The 16,949-nt window shown below is 42.1% G+C and overlaps 1 protein-coding gene across 1 annotated transcript in view; it reads right to left on the bottom strand.

Moving 5' to 3' along the window:
* Positions 1-16,949, bottom strand: part of LOC137371231 (lipoma HMGIC fusion partner-like) — a 184,209-nt gene that overhangs the window by 115,568 nt on the left and 51,692 nt on the right. The window lies entirely within an intron of this gene.

Raw genomic sequence — 16,949 nt, 5'->3', positions numbered from 1 at the left:
CATAGTGCATTTTAAGCCATTCAATGCTCGTTTAGGCAATGGAAAATCAATTGTAATATAATACGGATACAATCTCTTTTAGACAAGATAGCAGGGACACTTCTGCAACATCAGTATTAATACCACCCTGCACCACCATCGTCCACTGCCCACCACCACCACCCCCCCCAGCCCTTTGTCCGATCCTACAGAATCTACTTGCTATAAAAACTGCGTTTGGTAATCTGTCTGGATTATTCTGAAGTTTTCTGAAAGAGATACTCCTTTGTTAAAGAGCCTTGGAGGTTTTAAATATGAATGTCAAGATGATTACATATAAATACTCACAAAACTCTTATTACAGTTCTTCTCATTAAGTCAGGGCTTTAGATAAATTGTGGGGTGTGGTTGTATTTAACACATACATTTACGAATGATTTACTTCTTAATGCAACCCTTCTTTATGGTCTCAGCACTTAGAGCTTCCAGGAGTTTCTTTGCCTTTTTGAGAGGTTGAGCTGAGATTGTTATATAAAATGTGCTTTTAGGGGTAAAAATAACAGTGACTGAAGATATAGTATTTCACAAATATTAGTAAAGTCTTCAGTATAACAAATCTCACCCTCAGCTGAACTCACTTGAAATCTCATCGGGAATACATGACCCCACTGGACTGTCTCCAAGATCTAAGCCTGGCAGAGTGGTGAGAAATACTTCTTTTATACAGTAAACTTGTTCCTGGAACCAGTTCAGTAATGTTGCTTGAATGCAATAATGGCTTTCAAGGCCACTTGAAACTGGTAACTCGCAGATCTACCGGGCAATTTCACTGGACTGTGCCAAGCGTCACTCCATCTGCTGAAGTCGCATCCTATGCTAAAATTGAAACTGCGGCATTTAAAAACAACAGGAAGTTAAAATGACCCGATTGGTACTGACCACCTCACAAATTCAATGCTCACATGCTTAAGTTGCTTGTGCAGCATGTTTTGTATCATCAACACCACATGTTAATCTTGTTCTACATTTGTGTGTGGACAGGAGGAGATGAACATTTTCAAAAGCTGTAAGACATTACAAATGTTTGTGTGTTATAACCAAAAGAATGACGAGGCCATTAACTTATCCCACTATTGACCGCAGGCAAAAGAAAAATCAATCCTTTAAAGATTAAGGTCACAGCTAAAATGATTACTACTGACTGAATGAACAAAATAAAGCAAATGCTTTCTGCAATCAAGGCCCCAGTCTACATTACATCCTGGAAGGGGGAAGGATGGGGGTTGTGGAGGGGGGTGGGGGGATGGTGGGAATCTCAGAATGCCATCTAAAAACACCAACATATGTTTCCTCAGAAAAGCAGACCTTTTAATATTTCCCATCTCAGGATGGAGGCCCTCAGTCAGGGAATCCAACCCAGACGGCACAACTACAGTGATTGCAGATGTTTAAACAAAACAGACTCTCCCTAAAGGAGCCACTGTCATCAGAGATTTCTCTCTTGCAAACCAGAAGCTGTTTGACTGTATCCAAATGGCGGCACTACACTTTTTAATAACACCGTTATTTTTTTGTTGATTATAGTTTAGAAAAGAGGAAAAATCTCTGTCATTGTTTACTGAGCTGTGGCATCCAGTTAGAAATCTGAATAAAGACTAAAAATATAGCTTAAGTAGTTTCATGTTCATCATTTGAATCCCAACTTTGTTCCTTTATCTTAATCTCAAAGACAAGCGTCTCATTATTTACCATATAATATTTTCAAGGTCCCACAATGGCTCTGGAACTCAATGCACCACCCATTTGGCAGTGCTGAGCCATTCTGACCAATACTCATTTGCAGACATCAGCTAAGAGCAAGATTTGTTTCTGCTGTGATACCTTAAAAAACGAACAGCCTGCTCATACTCAAAGTCTGGGTTGACACATGAAGCATGGTCCCTAGGACAAGGTCATAAAGAGCTGCAAGCGTACATGGAACCATCAGAATACAATGGGAGAAACATGGCGAGGGTGGGGAGGGGTGTTGTGAATGTTTATTACAAACGTATCTTACTGCTGTAAAAATATGCTTTACTTCTATTGCCATTTCAAAATTCTATATTATTAGGTGGGCATTTTGTGATATTTTGAGCTTGTAATGCAAACCCGAGGTACGTTTAATTTATGCAGTAAGACCTGAGGTATCATTCAGTCATGCTTAACAGTGAATTAACAGAAATGTTAGTTCCTGGTATACATTATATTGCCATAATTACTCACTTCTATCTTCCTGTGGGGACAGCAATGCCTTTTCTATTGATTGCAGTTTAGCTTATTCTAAGACATCAATTACTGACCTCCCCACTCTCCCCCGACAGTAGTAACACCCATTTAAAATAATATATCGTACACATTACAGCCTTGTTTCCTGATCAGAAAATCCCAGAAGATTTTGAAATTGCTGTGTAAAATCCAGAAACATTAACCCTCTGATTGGGGCAAGTCTGGATTTCACAACTTCCTTTAAATCAAGTCTTTAAAAGATTGCAACGCTTGTTTACTTTGTTCAAACTGTGTGAGTGCCAGCCCTGTTGGTCACCTGGAGCTGAGAAACCCTGGGAACCAAGATTAGTTCTTGTCAATATTAGTTAATGCAAGGCCCGATAACATTTCTGACTTGTATAGCATTCTAAATCAAATAAACATTTTTTTAAAAAGTGCCACTAATTTGAAAATGCCAAGACATTTATCAAACCAATGTCATAATTTAATAAGAAAGCCAACAGTGCAAGTTAGTTTGTTGCTCCTGCATGAGTGTGGTAAGCCAGTGGAAGGATCAAATACTAGAAGGTTCTGTAACTACTAAAGGAGTTTAAGCTGCAGTTATACCACAGTTAGTGTTTTTGGGGCCTAGCGAGCTTAGAACAGTGGAGAGAGAGGCTGAAGAGCTGAGTAAAACTCACAGCTGTACCTTGCTTTCTTGCAGAATTCTATGCACACATGGTTACATGGGTGTGCTGTGGACCAACAACCGGCATCCAAAAACTAGTTAAATTCTAATCGTAGTTAAGAGTTGGCAGGACAATTACTTCCCCACTACCATCTAAAAACAGTTAAAAGGTGGAGTTTAATGAGCTCCCAAATAACCATTATACTGCAGCCAGCACCAAGCTGAAGCATTGCAAAACTACCTGCTCTAAGCCAAAACTGCATTCATTTGATGATTGCCCATTTTTAACCCCACCCCATGACTTCAATGGAACAAAAACTGGATGAGGTGTAATATGAGCATCTGGTCCAATTCTGTCAGTTCTTCGCCGGGTATGTTAGGTTAAAATTACCATGTTATTTTTGTCCAAGATTTTCTATGGGATGTTTTAGTAAACAGGAGCTTAATAGCACAACTGAACCTTCTGAAGGCCAGTCGTATGATCAGTGACTGAGCTTCGAAAGCTATAAGCTCTGTCTCATTATCTCACAACCATTTCATAGGTTGTAGAAAAAAAGCTGCACTCCTGGAAATCTGAGATAAAAATAGAAAATTCTGGAGTTCTGACAAGAGGATTACATCAAAACATCAAGTTCTTTCTCTTTACAGATGCTGATAGGCTGCTATTTTTCTATCATTTTCTGTTTTTATCCAGATCTTAGACTTCCTTTGTCCTTCCCAGCTCATATTAAATACACAAAAAGTGTTTTTTAAGATATACTTGTTTCTGTTTGGACTTTTAGCCGACTCGTGACTGTGAGCCAGCTTTCCATGGGGTTATAAGTCTGCCACCAGGATCAGAGATGTAGTTGGAGCCAGATCATAGAATCCCAACTAATTCCACCAATACTAAAGTAATTTCTGTGTGCCTGGAATTGAGTCTCCCTCCAAAAACTATACAGCTGCTATTAGAAAAGAGGAAACGTCCCAATTGATGTAGTTGGAAACTACCTCAAAAGGTATTTATAAATGGCACATGTCTGTCATCGACACATAGAGCAAATGTCGCTTCCCAAAAGTATTCATCTCTTAATTGCAAAAGTTTTTACATTCTCTAGCTCGAACAGCAGATGGTGTAAGCAACTGGGGGCACAGGCTAACGTGTTAAATGATGCCTTTTTAATGAGGTAAAGCATTCAGAACTGACCTCACCCTTTGCCATGCCCATCTGAGATAACAATCATGAACTAGTTTGTCAAATTCAAGTTTGGTGGATTACCTTCATCTTGCAGGTCTGTCAAAGAGCCCTTGATTTTAGTGACATGGCAATGCATCGTGGGAATTCCAAACAGCCACATCCCCGTTAGTCTTTGCGATAACAGAAATGCAAACACTCCTTTGCATATGTGTCAGGAAGATTAGAATAAGCCAAGCCTAAGAACTTGAGAAGTTTTTTGTTTCAACATTTCTTTATTTCTGAAATTATTTGTTTTCTTTTTCATTCCTTCATAATGATTGCATCCAGATTATCCTTTACCGACAAGTATATAGCACAGAAACAGGCCATTCAGCCCAACTGGTCTGTGCTAGTGTTTATGCTCCATACAAGCCTCCTGCTGCTCTATTTATTTCATCTCACCCTATTGACATATCTTTCTCTTCCTTTCTCCCTTATGTGCTTATCAAGGTTCCTGTTAAATTCATCTATGCAATTGGCCTCAACCATTCTATGTGGTAGGGAGTTCCAAATTCTCACTATAAGTATTGGGACAATCTAGGCGACTGGCATCTCCAAGCGATTGACATCTCCAACAGTGACCAGGCAGTGAACACACTACAAATATTGTGGAACACCAAACCCACCATGCAGTTCTTCCTATTTTTCTCCCAATCTCCATAATTCAGTAGAGTCCAGCAGACTCATCCCAGCAAGAACTCCTTGCAAACATCCAGTGCTGTCCCTAACAGCTCACCTTTAGGTTTTTCTGAGAACACCTTTGCTATACGTGAAAATACTTTCTATATTTAAGGTATACCATAGGCATATTTAACAGTGAATAAAAAATGACTAAAGACAGCAACTCATAAGATTAGACGAGACGCTTAACTATCTCAAAATCAATATTTGAATCCTCTTCTTTCCTTTCTAAGTATGGATAATTCTACTTTCCTTAATAGTTCAGACTTTCTGAAATATCAATATTGCAGCAATATCATCCTTCCAACCCCTTAACATGTAGAAAAGGCTTTATTCCAATCAGTGATAGTAGTGTCAAACCAGTGAAAAAACCCACTTAGATTTAAATCAATATCAATTTGTGGTAATGTGACGTTTCTCAATATTAAAACATATCAAAGTTCTGTGGATTGTTTTACCTCCAATAATACTGCTTAAAAACAGCACTTGCCTTCTCTGATGGCCACGTGGGTTAACAGATTCAGCAGCTGAGCCATTTGGACCGAGAGTTGATCCCCAATCTTTGTTAAATTAGCTGACCTCAGCTGGACAGTGATAGGTATAATTACGCTCAGTACCCTTGGTTAAGGAGGGGAAATCAGTCTGAGCTCCTATTGCAGATTATATTGAGTGGTTCCAACTGGAGGTATTTGTGGATGCAGGGTGAGGACAGGATAGGGTTTGGCTTTGATGCTTCAATAGTTGAATAGTTTGCCAACTCTTAGCATCAAGGCTCATATATGAAAAATGTCCTTGCGAGCAAGGTATAAGTGAAGGAACTATTAAAACCTTTCAGGAATGGTGGAGAGAAAATTGATGAGAAGTTTGATGAAAGCTACAAAGAAGCATTCTAGTTGCTGAACTAAGTCTGACCAATATAGACTAAAAGATTTCATATTTGAAACAAGCTGTCGTCCCCCTTTGCAAGGGATTCAAATTTAACCTTACATTTTTCCTCTTTCTTTGGCAATCCAAACCATGAACCAAATCTGTAGCCAAAGTAGGCCCCAAATCCATCATTCAGCAGATACATCTGATGTTTCAACCTGCAATTGTGCCCTAACTTCCTCTTAGATTGCGAAAGAGGAACTTCCAAATGTAGAATCCTCACCCCAGGCTCCACCATCCTCCAAGTCAAAGACCGAGCTTATGGTTGGTGGCAACCCCACTCAAAACAAATGCTAAGCATCCATAAGGTGCACTTAATTGAAGTGAACTGGTTAATGCAGTTGGTCTGTAGCCAAAGGTTTTCCTGGTGCCAATCTTAACCAAATGGCCTTTTTTTATATTGAATGGTTGTTGACAATGGATATATGATACTCCCATTGTCAATGCTCCCCCTAATATAAACAATCTGACCTCTGTGATCCTACCCAAGCTGTTAAGGGCCTGCATTTTCCCAGATTCAGTAATTCTGAGGCATAGGAAAACAAGTGCCTTATTTCATCGCCCTGCCAGCAGGGCCCATAGTCACAGGTGAGCTCATTAGAAGGTCCAAGTTGTGACACCTTTTAAGAGCTACTTGACTTAACCCTTTTTTTTTTTTACACACCTCTATTAAAATAAGGAGAGCAAAGTGTCTTTCAAAATATGTTAAGCATTTGTCTATTTTTTTATTCTTTATGGGATGTGAGTGTTCTTGGCTAGGCCAGCATTTGTTGCCCATCCCTAATTGCCCTTGAGAAGGTGGTAGTGAGCCATCTTCTTGAACCACTGCAATCCATCTGGAATTGGTACACCCACAGTGCTGTTAGGAAGCAGGTTCCAGGTTTATGACCCGGCAACAGTGAAGGAATGGCGATATAGTTCCAAGTCACGATGGTGTGTGGCTTGGAGGAGAACCTTCAGGTGGTGGTGTTCCCATGCATCTGCTGCACTTGTCCTTCTAGGTGGTAGAGGTCGTGGATTTGGAAGGTGCTGTCGAAGGAGGCTTGGCAATTGCTGCAGTGCATCTTGTAGATGGTAAACACTGCTGCCACTGTGCGTCGGTGGTGGAGGGACTGAATGTTTAAGGTGGTGTATGGGGTGCCGATCAAGTGGGCTGCTTTGTCCAGTATGGTGTCAAGCCTCTGACATGTTGTTAGAGCTGCACTCATCCAGGCAAGTGGAGAGGATTCCATCACACTCCTGACTTGTGCCTTGAAGATGGTGGACAGAGTTTTGGAGTCAGGAAGTGAGTTACTCACCACAAGGTTCCCAGCCTTTGACCTCCTCTTGTAGCCACAGTATTTATATGGCTGGTCCAGTTAAGTTTCTGGTCATTGGTAACCCCCAGGATGTTGATGGCCGGGGGAATTCAGCAATCCTAATGCCATTGAATGTCAAGGGTATATGGTTAGATTTTTGCTTGTTGGAGATGGTCATTGCCTGGCACTTGTGTGGTGCGAATGTTACTTGTCACTTATGAGCCCAAGCCTGAATGTTGTTCAGGTCTTGCTGCATCTGGACATGAACTGCTTCAGTATCTGAGGAGTTGTGAATGGTATTGAACACTGTGTAATCATCAGTGAACATCCCACTTCTGAGCTTATGATGGAGGGAAGGTCATTGATGAAGCAGCTGAAGATGTTTGGGCCTAGGACACGACCCTGAGGAACTCCTGCATTCCCTTAGATGTTTGGCCTCGAACAACCACAACCTTTGTGCTAGGTGTAACTCCAACCAGTGGACAGTTTTCTCTTTGATTCCCATTGACTTCAGTTTTGCTAGGGATCCTTGATGCCATACTCAGACAAATGCTGCCTTGAAGTCAAGGGCAGTCACTCTCACCTCACCTCTGGAATTCAGCTCTTTTGATCATGTTTGGACCAAGGCTGCAATGAGGTCTGGAGTCGAGAGGCCCTGGAGGAACCCAAACTAACCATCTGTGAACAGGTTATTGCTGAGTAAGTGCTGCTTGATAGCACTGTTGCCGATACCTTCCATCACTTTGCTGATGATGGAGACCAGACAGATGGAGCAGTAATTGGCCGGATTGGATTTGTCCTCCTTTTTGTGGACCATCAGTAACAATCAAATTCTAAATAATATGTTTGATCAATAGAACCAAGAGTTTTTGAAATTCAAAATGAAAACTGAAAGGATAAAGATTTTAAAAAACTGTAGTTCTTTCAGGCTTCTGAATATGGTCAACCAAGAACATATCAGCCCCATATAACTGGTATACGGTTTTAATATTATTTATCAGCTATCTTTCAGCACAGCTTTCAAAAATAAATGGAGGCTATTTGATGCCCAACCATTATATTTTATATAAGGACCAACGTCTAGGAAATAGCAAAATCCAATACAAACAAATAGAGTGAAACAAAGCTTTATTTGAAAACATACAAAAGCCACTTACATACAATGGTTATTTGAAGCAGATGGCAAATCACAAAGAGGCCTTTATTAGGAATGTATAATGAACCTATGTGGTATACATGTCATACTCAATTAACAGGCTGACTTTATTACTGTTTATTAAATGTGCAAAGAATGGGAGAATTCGGGCTATTTTATCCACATTTAAATAAAGTGAGGAATTAATACTTTATTTCTCATTTTGTCTCTTGCTAGTTCTCCACCACTTTCTCCAGCATTTTCCTGATGTCATTGTTGAAGTATAGCAGGTCTGCTGCCATTGTTGAACATAAAACTCAAACTAAGCAATGTGCAAAACAAGTACATGACAGTGAGAATTTTTTGTGCAGGTTTAAATTATTTTCTTCTCTTTCATATCTTGAAACCAGGTTCTTGGAACTCTCCATCCAATTTTACCGATAGCAATGTGGCTGTGATCAAGAATTCAGTATTGTGGGGAAAGCACAAGAGTGACCCTATCGCACGCTATTTGATTTATTTACATAGATTTACGTAGCATTTACAGCACAGAAACAGGCCTTTTGGCCTAACTGCTCTATACTGGTGTTAATGCTCCTCCTACCTTACTTCATCTCACCCTCTCAATACAGCCTTCTATTTATTTCTCAGTAATTTGCTTATCCAGCCTTCCCTTAAAGTTTTAAAACAGCATTTCCTTAAATACATCTATACTATTCACCTCAACCATTCCATGTGGTAGCAACTTCCATATTCTCGCTTTTGACCACCGGTCCATCAGGCAGTGGTCTGCACGGAATGTCCTCAAGGCCCTACGGGAAAAGGAAACGGTGGATCATGTCGGATGGTTCCCCGAGCAGACCGTCAAAGTCATTTGGCGGAATGCCTCATCACCAGAACTTTCAAACAAGCACCAAGACGTAGCTTGGCTGGTGGTGAGAAGGGCCCTCCCCGTCAGATCCTTCATGCACACCCGAAGTCTCGCCCCCTCCACACAATGCCCCCGCGTTGGCTGTGGTGGGGAAGAGACGGTCGCCCACCTCCTCCTGGAATGTGCCTTTGCAAAGCAGGTGTGGAAAGAGATGCAGTGGTTTTTGTCATGGTTCATCCCAAGCAGCTCTGTAACACAGGAGTCTGTGCTCTACGGGCTGTTCCCAGGGACGCACACCGAGACAAACATCAACTGCTGCTGGAGGACTATCAAATCGGTGAAAGACGCCCTTTGGTCTGCCCAAAACTTGCTGGTCTTCCAGCGCAAAGAGTTGTCCACCACCGAATGTTGCAGACTGGCACATTCCAAGGTCCAGGACTACGTGCTGAGGGACGCACTAAAGCTTGGGGCAGCCGCAGCAAAGGCTCAATGGGGAAAGACCACAGTGTAAGGTTCCCCCACCAAGCTGGACTGAGGGGCTGGATCAATGGGAAACCCCTCGAACTGTATCGTTAATATTCTCAATTGCTGTAAATGTAAAACTGTAATTGACATGACAATTGTGAAACAGAAGGGTTGGGAAGAAACTCATGACCGTATTGAAGGAAACTGATCTCCCTTGCAATGTTTGTATTTTTTGGTGCTGTTTGGAAACTGTTTGGCAATGTAATTTTTACAGATTTTTATGAATAAAGTATATTTTGGAAATAAAAAAAAATATATTCTCGCTACTCAAAATTGCAGGTGGGGCATTTGCAAATAGCTTCAAAAGATTCCTTGAGGAGAACCCTATTCCTTTCATAGCCACCATTCATCAAGTTGTAACCCTGCCCAGTATTACCTGTAGTGGTGTTTGGGGGCAGAGCCTTGGCCTGGAGGAGGCAAGCTGAAAGCAGAAATTCCTTATACTGGAAGTTCCCATATCCCCAGCCTCTCGGGGGCCAGACAAAGTTGGAGGCCACTACATTGCATGTACAAATCTGCTGAAAGGCAAAAATGGCTCCATGAGAGGGGTTCAAGCAGGATCTTTCACCGGACCCTGATGATCGCAAGGCAATAATTTTATTGAATTTCAATGCGGGCCCCTTTCAAAGGGGTTCATGCTGGAGGGCAGTGGCAGGTGCAATCCTGGCGAAAGTGCCAGGATTGCAACCCAAGGAGTTTTGGGACCTATGATAAAGCAAAAAGGACTTGGTTTGAGGAGGGGAATGGATGGACTGAATTGCCTTTTCTACTTTCTAAAGTGCTAAGAGCAGACTGAGTATGCAGAGCAGTACTCAAGAGAAATACTGGATCTTTGCTGCTAATAAAATTACAGAAAGTGGTACTGAGTACTGAGAGTGGTACTGGATGTGGTCAGAATGGTTGTAAATATCCAGCGTTGTATAGAATGATTAGTAATTTTGAAAATAAGTCAACATGATACTGTGGATAAAAATGGAACTACAATGGTACCAGAAACAGTCAGAATGGTGCTGAGGCACAGATTGCTAATGGGGGTAATTTTATGCTCTCCTCCATGGCAGGTTTGGCACCTGCCTCCACCAAAATCTAGTCCGGGGCGGAAAGGCCTGTAAACGGCCTTCCCGTCCAACCACCAACTGAGGCCCTCAATTGGGCAATTAACCAGAATTAAAGGCCTCATCCCGCCACTGCTGCATTTGCACGGGAAACTGTGCAAGCTGCTTCCTGGCTTTCCGGGGGGATGGTTGGGGAGTGATGTGGGGGTGTGGTTAGGGGGGTCCCTCATTAAAATGCATGGTACCTGAACAAGGGACCTGGCATTGGGAAGGAGGGGCCCACTGAGAGCCACCTCACTGCCCTTGCTAGTGACGCCCCCTACACCTGCCCCCCGCCCCCCCCCCCCGTGGCCCCCACCTGTGAGACCCCTCCCACCCTGACCTACCTGTGGCCTGGGTCCAGCGCCACTCCTGGGCCTCTGGTAGGGGCTTCTCCGGCAGCAGTCACTGCCTCCGCGGTGGCGCTACTCAGAGGCTGGAAGCTCTCCAAGGCCGGGACATCTAGCGACGGGGTCCTTGATTTTGTGGAAGGCCCACTGCTCTCCACTTAAGTGCCTGATTGGCACTAGATTCGGCAGGCCTTCCAGGGAAGAGGTGACGTAGGCATCGCTTTTTCCGGACACATGGACTCCCGTCACAAGCATAAAATCCCAGCTACTGTGTCAGTAGCAGTAAGCTACTTAGCTTATGCCTGTGCCACTCTGAATCCTCGCACCACCTCAGATTATTCTGAAATAGGCTCTGAAAAATTGGCACAAATATGCAACACAATTAACAAGACACACCTCAGTTTCCTTAAATTCAATATATTTAAAAATGTTCCTGTGGTCTTTAAAGGGTTATTGGGTAAAAAATTTTAAAATACACATTTCCTCTAAACTACATCCACTGTACCCTAATTTTGCAAAATGACCACCAGGATGTATTTTTAATGAACAGGAAAATGCAGCAACAGCCTGTGACCATGGTATTATTTCTAATTATTGTGGCTGTCACCTCTTGTGCAATGACTAAAGAAACCAGTGTCTGTGCATTCCCATTGTTACTTCCCAAGTGAATTAAGGAGATCTGTCACACAGAGAAAACAATGATGAGAACACATGGTTACCCTGTATAATGTCACACTAGTCAAGACTCCCACTGAGCAAAGTCAAACAGAATAAAGCATGACTCATGCCGCAAGACTGCTGTATGATTACAATCAGTGCCAGTCAAAGCATTAACAGCAATGATGGAATAAATGCTAGGTTTAAAATTAGGTTTTCTGGATAAAGATACAATGCAGTATGGAGCTATTCTCCCAGTTTTTAATTCTTAAAAAAAATGTGTGCATGAGCCATGTTAGCTGATCTCGGCCAAAGAAGCAGAAGGGACTCTACACGGGACCACATCATCCTCGAGTTAGGGGAACAAAAAATTGGAGTCTTCCTATGCTTCAGCAATACCACAAACACCACAGTCATGTGAGAAATTCCTTATGCACCAACTTTAAAATTAAGCTCAAAGTTGGGAAACATTCTCTACGATAGCTTCAAAAGCTAACTACACAAATATTGACATCATTTACATCTCTGTTTTCTCACAATGTTAGTTTCTATTTTTTGTAAGCACGATAGATCTGACGTGAGCTTAATTATATTTTTATCTGCGGTTTATCTGCAAATAATTGACACAGTTACAGATTGTAGCCAGCTGTTCTGTGACAGGAATCTTGCCTATTTAAAACGGCAGCATTCCTGAGAATGAGATATGAATCTTGATTTGGTTTCACAATCTTCTAACAAGAATCCAGCTAATTCCATTGCTTTCTTATAGAAGTAAACCATTTTATTATAGCTAGTGCTGGTCCCCATTGCAAACTGAGCGCTTCCCTGCACAGTGAACCAAAGGCAGCAGCTGAGTGTCCCTGGAGGACTCTTCAGCACTCTCGAAAAAGGCAGATTACCAGCATTTTGTCAGAGAATTAACAATAAGGGCCACCTTCCTGCTCTTGGTTAATGATTAGTAGATGACACAGAGGTGGATAAAATGCAGACATTAATTGGACTAAAAATGGGAATAAGAAAAAGCTTTCTTGATGGCATCATATACTATTGGACTGAATTATGCAGATTAGGAAGGCCCCAAACTCTGGTCTATGCCAAATTATCTGCCCTCAGTTAGGGCAGCATTGGGGCTATTGTCCAAGCATTCCCATGCTGAGGTAAAATCACCCAGCCTCTGCTTTCTATTCAGTGACATTGGCCTGCTTATAATGCCTCCATTGTCGAATAGCCTTCCAGCACTCTCTGTCTAGCTCAATACATGATGCATGGTTACTTGTGTGTTGGAACCTCAGTATGAATCCAATCTTTCAGACAAGGCTTGGAGAAAGGGAGAAAAAGGTCGGGGGAAAAAAGCTACAAGAAATGGAATGACATTTGGCAGTTGTCAGGAGAGCTGCTTAATGAAGTACATTGCAATGGTAGGCCTCTCTGACCAGGGTAAAAATAGAGAGATACTTCATTAGAAAAACCTACCCTGCCTCACTGAGCAAATCTATTATTGGCCACTGTTGAACAGCATGCAGACCATGGAGAACATGCAGAAATCTACAGCTCAGATCATATCACAACTTCCTGAGTGATCAAGTAACATTATAACAACGAAATATAGTGAAAAGAGCACAAGACTGAGTACCAAGAACCAGTGCTGGAGGGATTAAATCAATACACCTATATACTGAGTTTATTGCTCTCTGTAGCCCACAGAGCTTGATGATGCAAATGGGATACATGCACTTCTCATGATAACTACATTCATATAGAATAAAAGGAAGAAAAATTGACAGAGTAGGCTTCTAGTAAAACCTTAAAAGTGTTATATATAGCTGCAAGGTTTGAATAGGGTCAGTGGGTCATATTAACACAATTGATTTCTGTTCCTAAATAAGATGTAGGTCATGCAGAAAAACAGTTTCAGACAAGTAATCAATGATGTTAGTGATGGTGTAATTGTCAACATGCTATAATGTATTCAGTTCATTAGTTCATGTAAGGATATCTAATATTACTCTGAGTGGACTTTCAGCAACAAAATCCCAGGTCAGGAGCTTAACAGTTCACTTAAATGTGTTATATACTTGTGGAGTCCACTGCCACAGGCCCAGGATGACCTGTTAGCCATGACAGTCATTGCGTTGTTTGACTCCAAGTAATATTGTATTTTGTATTAAGTATTTACATACTTGGTGCATGTTTTAACTATGTAACGAAAGGTTCTAAGATGTTGCACACTGATTAGCAGAAAGATTTCCCACAGATTCTGGAAACATAAAACCTTGTAGCAGAGAAGGAGGCCATTCAGCCCATTGTGCCTATATCAGCTCTTTGAGCTATCCAATCAGTCCCACTCTCCTGCTCTTCTCCACAGTCCTGCAAAATGTTCCCTTACAAGTGTATATTACTGCAGTACTTTTGACAGCAAAATACTGTGGCTGCTGGAAATCTGAAATAGAACCAGAAAGTGCTGGAAATACTCAACAGATCTGGCCTCATCTGTGGAGTGAGAAGCAGAGTTAACGTTTCAGGTCAATGGCCATTCATCAGAACTCTAGAGTGCTAACAGTTGTGGTGAAAGACAAAGCATTAATCCAGAGAGAGTGTTAATGGCAGAATAGTGAACAGCTCTGTCCAAAAGTACAGACATGAAAAAACAAGCTTAAGGCAGACACATAGTTAAAAAATAATAAAATAAAATATAAATAAAAAAGAGCCAGTCATGCTCTGAAATTGTTGAACTCAATGTCGAGTCCGGAAGGCTGTAGAGACCCTAATCGGAAGATGAGGTGCTGTTCCTCGAGCTTGCATTGACATTCACTGGAACACTGCAGCAGGCCAAGGAGAGAAATGTGGGCATGAGAGCAGGGTGGTGAATTGAAATGGCAAGCAACCGGAAGCTTGGGGTCATGTAGCGGATTGAGTGGCGTGTTCCACAAAGCGGTCACCCAATCTGCATTTGGTCTCCCCAATGTAGAGGAGACCACATTGTGAGCAGTGAATACAGTATACGACATTGAAAGAAGTACAAGTAAATTGCTGCTTCACCTGGAAGGAGTGATTAGGGCCTTAGATGGTGAGGCGAGAGGAGGTAAAAGGGCAGGTATTACACCTTCTGCGATTGCATGCGAAGGTGACGTGGGAAGGGGACGAGGTGTCGGGGGTGATGGAGGATTGGACCAGCGTGTTACGGAGAGAACGATCCCTTTGGAATGCTGACAGGCGAGGTGACAGGAAGATGTGTTTGGTGGTGGCATCACGCTGGAGGTGGCAGAAATGGCGGAGGATGATTCTTTGGATGAGGAGGCTGGCGGGGTGGAAAGTGAGGACAAATGTGATTATTTTATTTTATTATTTTTTAGCCATGTGCCTGCCTTCAACTTGATTTTTCATGTTTGTGCTTTTGGACAGAGCTGCTCACTATTCTGCCATTAACACTCTCTCTGGACTAATGTTGTCTTTCACCACAACCATTGGCCTTTGTCCCATGATAACTTGGTCATTTAATCTCACCTGCCCTCTGCCCTATCACAAACCTTTCCTTCTGTTCTCTTGCCCCACTGTTCCCCCCCCCCCTTTACTTGCTTAAACCTATTACATTTCTAACCTTTGTCAGCTCTGATGAAAGGTCATAGACCTGAAACATTAACTCTGCTTCTCTCTCCACAGATACTGCCAGACCTGCTGAGTATTTCCAGCATTTTGTTTTTATTTCAGATTTCCAGCATCCACAGTCCTTTGCTTTTATCCTGGGAATAATGTGGTTAATTAGCTGTATTGAATCACAATGATCTCCCCTGCTATGGGCCAGCAATATTGTCTGTTGGTTTAGTGGTGTGCTTCTCCTACAGAGTAGGAGAATGGAATGTTAATATTCTCCCTTACGTTAATTTCTTGATCAAAGTCAGGTTGTCTGGATTGAGAATCTTACTGTGGGAGTGAAAACAAGGGCAAGCCTACCCCCAATTTCTACTTTATGCGCCTCCCAGTGCACACAATGCTGGCAGAGGCCTGGGAATGGAAAGGCTAACTTGTCCTGTCAGGCGGGAAATGGTACATGAAGTGGGGGAAGTGGGTAACTTAAAAAAAAAGCTGGCTGAAACTTTGACAAAAAGGTAATTTTTTGGTTGGATGGCAGCCTGCTGAACTGGGTATCATATTGGAGAGCCTCTGGGACCAAGTTCAGCTTTGGCAGAGGTGCTAGTTAAGAATAAGGAAAATGCGAGAGAAAGCCCCAGGAGAGGAGGCATCATCAAATGTATGCTCAGCAAAGCATGCTGTGCTCGACCAGAGTCTTCATAAAGGCAGTGCTGGGTCATTTTCTGAAATTACCTGTGGCGAAAAAAGTCATCAACCAAGCAAAAACTTTTGTGACCCTAGCAATTATCTGCCTAGTAGCTTGCCGAGCTGCCTTGGAAAGGTGTTCGATTCATCACATACTGTCTCCAGCATTACCTCGAGGGAATTAACTTTTTCAACTCAAGTCAAGCAGGGTGCAAGAGAGGAAGAAGCACCAGTGGCAACTTGTTACAATTGTACATTCTCCTAGCTTTTAAAGCGAACCTGTATGGGCAGGCCTGCCCATGACCTGAAAAATTGGCAGCCAGCAGTGTTCAGTAGCACCTGCGGTAGTACTCCAGCCTGCAGAGGAGCTTTGGGAAATCAGTTCGCGGAGTACTTTGTGTTGTCCCCAGTTGCAATATGGCCACCTCATTTATGTTACAGCAATCCAGTTGACGTTGGGGCTGATGTAAGTAGGCAGCAATTTGATACAAGGGTACAAATCAACAATTTCACAATAAAAATCTATTAATACAAAATCCAAGCTAAATAAATCAGATGCTGTAATGTTTTCCTTTTCCTTCTCTCTCCAACTTTACTCCTCTTCTTGTCCAAGTGACCATTATTTATATGTGAACCTTGGTGGTGAGTGCTGACAAGCTATGTATGGAACCAGAGTGGGATTTACAGTTAAACCAATTCCTTTCTCATTTGATTCCCATACATACATACTTCCATCATGACTCACTGGACAGCAGTTAGCAGTGATTAATAGCATTAATGATTTTTTTCTCTCTCTCATCAGGGGTGCTGAGGTCAACTGTAGTATCACTTCCACACTTCTTCCCCCACACCCCCAGACAGCAGTCAATTCATTCACTACAGGCCACAAATCAAACCTGTCTCCTTCCTGGTCTTTATGGGTCTGTTACTCACTAGATAAGGGGAGACACTCTTGTATTTCTTAATTGCACATTGAATTAAAAGAGACTTGTGAACACCTACATACCTT

This window comes from Heterodontus francisci, chromosome 6 (assembly GCF_036365525.1).
Source record: "Heterodontus francisci isolate sHetFra1 chromosome 6, sHetFra1.hap1, whole genome shotgun sequence".
Classification (NCBI taxonomy): Eukaryota; Metazoa; Chordata; class Chondrichthyes; order Heterodontiformes; family Heterodontidae; genus Heterodontus; species Heterodontus francisci.
Note: the sequence above shows the minus strand (reverse complement) of the source record. Positions and strands in the feature narration are given on the sequence as shown.